This window comes from Piliocolobus tephrosceles, unplaced genomic scaffold, assembly GCF_002776525.5.
Source record: "Piliocolobus tephrosceles isolate RC106 unplaced genomic scaffold, ASM277652v3 unscaffolded_26448, whole genome shotgun sequence".
NCBI lineage: Eukaryota > Metazoa > Chordata > Mammalia > Primates > Cercopithecidae > Piliocolobus > Piliocolobus tephrosceles.
This window is the reverse complement of record NW_022309252.1, coordinates 1-3,952: the sequence shown is the minus strand read 5'-3', so window position 1 is coordinate 3,952 and position 3,952 is coordinate 1. Positions and strand designations below refer to the sequence as shown.

The following is a 3,952-nucleotide window of genomic DNA, read 5'->3' as shown; positions in this document are numbered from 1 at the left end:
CATGCCTGTAGTCCCAACTATCCAGGGTGCTGAGGCAGGAGAATCGCTTGAACCCAGGAGGCAGAGGTTGCAGTGAGCTGAGATCGCGCCAGTGTACTCCAGCCCAGGCAACAAGAGCGAAACTCCATCTCAAAAAAATAAAAAATAAATAAAAATTATAGTCTGTTAAGAAATATAGGCCGGGCGCGGTGGCGTGGGCGACAAAGGGAGACTTCGTCAAAAAAAAGAGAAGAAAGGAAGAAAGGAAGGAAGAAAGAAAGAAAGAGAGAGAGAGAGAAGAAAGAAAAGAAAAGAAAGAAATGATCAGTAGCTGCACCACTAGAAAGATGGTGGAGCAAGAGCAAAGAAAAATCCTTTTGGTTCCAGAAAATCTCCCGAAAAATAGGAGGGCTTATCAAGCCCTCAAAGCCACCTAGGCAAAGCAGGCACTTTTGGCAAAGAAGGAGCAGAGGAAAGGAAAAGGGCTCAGGTTTAAGCAACTGGAATCATTCCTACATGATTCCTGGCAGGAGAAACGTGACAAGGTGCATCTCAGACGACTAGAAGTGAAACCTCATGCCTTGGAATTGCCAGATAAACATTCCTTGGCCTTTGTTGTATGCATCAAAAGGATTGATGGTGTGAGTTTACTGGTGCAGAGAACCATTGCAAGACTTCGCCTAAAGAAAATTTTTAGTGGTGTCTTTGTAAAAAGTCACCCCCCAGAACCTAAAAACGCTACGTATAGTGGAACCTTATGTGGCCTGAGGATTTCCAAATCTGAAGTCTGTCTGGGAACTCATTTTGAAACATGGACCAGCCAAGGTCAAGAATAAGACCATTGGCCAGGTGTGGTGGCACACACCTGTAATCCCAGCACTTTGGGAGGCCGAGGCGGGTGAATCACGAGGTCAGGAGATTGAGACCATCCTGGCTAACACGGTGAAACCTCATCTCTACTAAAAATATAAAAAATTAGCGGGCATGTTGGCGGGCACCTGCAGTCCCAGCTTCCCAGTGAAACTCTGTCTCAAAAAAAAAAAAAAAAGAAGAGGAAGACCATCCCTCTGACAGACAACACAGTGATTAAGGAGGACCGGGGGAAGTTTGGTGTCATTTGCTTGGAAGACCTCATTCATTAAACTGCCTTCCCAGGGAAGCATTTCCAGGAGCTCTCATGGTTCTTGAGTCCTTTCCACCTCTCAGTGGCCCATCAGGCTACCAAAAATGGAGTGGGCTTCCTCAAGGAGATGGGCACACCTGGTTATCGGGGTGAATGCATCAATCAGCTCATCTGTCAGCTGAACTAGACTCAGGTGCCAAACTGCGATAAATTTTTATCAATGAAGTGGAAGCATGTGTTTTTGTTGTTTTGGGAATTTTTATCAAGTACTTCAGAGATTATTTCCTGCTTTATCTTCAAAAACTGAAAAGAAAAGACAGTAGCTGGCCAGACACGATGGCTCAAGCCTATAATCTCAACACTTTGGGAGGCTGAGGCGGGCGTATCACCTGAGGTCAGGAGTTTGAGACCAGCCTGACCAACATGGAGAACGCCGTCTTTACTAAAAATATAAAAATTAGCTGGGTGTGGTGGCGCATGCCTGTAATCCCAGCTACTCGGGAGGCTAAGGTAGGAGAATCGCTGGAACCTGGGAGGCGGAGGTTGTGGTGAGCAGCGATCACACCATTGCACTCCAGCCTGGGCAACGAAAGCGAAACTCCGTCTCAAAAAAAGAAAAGAAAAGACAGTAACTTATGTTCATGGCAAGCACTTCTCATCACAGTCCAGTTCCAAGGAAAAATTCCAGCATTTTTTACATTGGGTGCCGCGTCATCTGAAATCAGCACATTCCATGGAGGAAGGAGTCTTGCTCTGTTGCATCTATCCTAGGGTTTAATGTTGGTAAATGAGTAGCTCTAGCATTTGTACAAGGCTCCTTAAGACTCCTGCAGCAGCCGACCAAGCCCAAGGACATAATTGAATCTGGAGAGTCCTGGGGCCTTGTTTTGAAAAAGACTTGAAATACACATAGGAAGAAAGCCATAAAAATAAATGTTCACTTGTCTCTGAAAAAAAAAAAAAAAAAGAAATATAAAAGCCAAACTTGGCTTCGGCCATTTTTTCTGACTGCTCTCTCTTGTGAAGATCCCTGAGTACATGTAAAACAGATACAATTTGTATTCTTTCATTTTTTCTTATTTATTTTTGAGACAGGGTCTCCTAAGTTGAGCAGGCTGATCTCATTCTCTTGGACTCAAGAGATGCTCGTGCCTGGACCTCCCGGTAGATAGGATCACAGACGATTCTCAATCTAGGCCTAGATTCAACTAAAGAGCCCACTAAGAGCTAAAAGGCGCCTTGGAGATGACTCTGACTCCAGTACACAGGACATGTATGAAGTCACGTGGAGCACGGAGTAGGGCATCAGGAAGTGTGAGATGGAGGTCTGGTGGGAGAGCTGGCGACAATCACTAAGATAAAGATCCTAGGGGTAGCAGGTTGGGGTAAGAAAGGGATGAGCTGGTTTTGAGGGAGGAGTCTTGGGCCATCAGCGTAGGGGCAGGACCTGAGGGGAGCTGAGAGCCTGGCTGCAGCTAGAGGGAGACAGGCGGTCGGGAGGCGTCCTGCACAGCACATGGGAGAAGCTCCTACAAGAGAGGACTCTCTGACCTTCTCAACCTTACCCTACTCTCCTGGCTGCTTCCGCCACCTAGAAGCTCCACAGATTTCAAGCTCCAACAAGCCTACAATAGAGGAGGGTCTCCTGTATCCACTCCATGGCTTTTGTGAAAGGAAAATAAATCTTGGGGCCCCCAAATCACTACCCTAAAGGTAAAAGTCAAGCTGGGAACTGCTTAGGGCCAACCTGCCTCCCATTCTATTCAAAGTCACCCCTTTGCTGGCTGACATAGATGCGTATCTGATTGCATCCTTTGGAAACGCTAATCAGAAACTCCAAAGAATGCAACCGTTTGTGCCTCACCTTCAGCTTCCTGGAAGCCCCTCCCTGCTTCAAGTCTTCCTGCCTTTGCTTCAAGTTGCCCCTACTTCTTACATACACTGATTGATGTCTCTTGTCTCCATAAAATGTATAGAACTAAGCTGTGTCCCGACCACCTTGGGCACAGGTCGTGAGGACTTCCTGAGGCTGTCACGCGCGTGTCGTCAACCTTGGCAAGTAATTGAGATCTATCTCGGAATTTCTGGGTTCACACCTTTTGCTCTCAACATTGGGAATAGACTGCTGCCGCCCTTCCTGAGGACAGAACGAGAGGGTGATGGGCTGGAGCCCGATTCTAAAAAGGTCCAAGGACGAAAACTAACTTCTGAGTTCACGACGGTTCCTTTCCGCGGGAGGCTCCTTTGTTTCCGCAAACCCGGGCTGAGCTCTGAGCTGTGCCGCCTCACCGGGCGGGGCCAGAGCATGCGCGGCTGGTTTTCAAGGCCGGCGCCTGTAGCCGCAAGGGCCATTTTGGAATAGGGCACGGAGAGAACGCTTCCTGGGGGTGGAGGCGGGGGCGTCGTCCTGGGTACAATTGCTCAGGGGCAAAGGTCGAGAGGTCGCGCAGCCGCAGTTTTTTTTGAAGAAATAGTCCAGTTCTGACTATGGACTCGCAGCCATCGGCCCTTAGTTTCCATAGTTTCCATCCCCTCTAGTGGGCCCTCGGGGGTTCTAGTGACCTCCCTCCTTCCCTTGGGACTGGGCCGAGGAGGCGTTCTCGGGCGCGGGAGGTTCCGTATGCCCAGGCCCGGCCAGGGGAGGTGACCGATTCGTCGCTGGGGCTGACAGTTCCCATGGCGCCGCCTCTGGCTCGGCTCCCTTCTCGGGATCCAAACGGGGCAGTACCCGAGTGGAGAAAGCCCGGGACCGTGAGCTTCGCCGACGTGGCCGTGTACTTCTCTCGGGAGGAGTGGGGCTGCCTGCGACCCGCGCAGAGGGCCCTGTACCGGGACGTGATGCGGGAGACC

General features: G+C 49.6%; 1 pseudogene; it reads left to right on the top strand.

Annotated features, from left to right (window-relative positions):
- The first annotated feature begins 299 nt into the window (after positions 1-299).
- LOC111525637 lies at positions 300-1,289 on the top strand (annotated as a pseudogene).
- Positions 1,290-3,952: the final 2,663 nt, after the last annotated feature.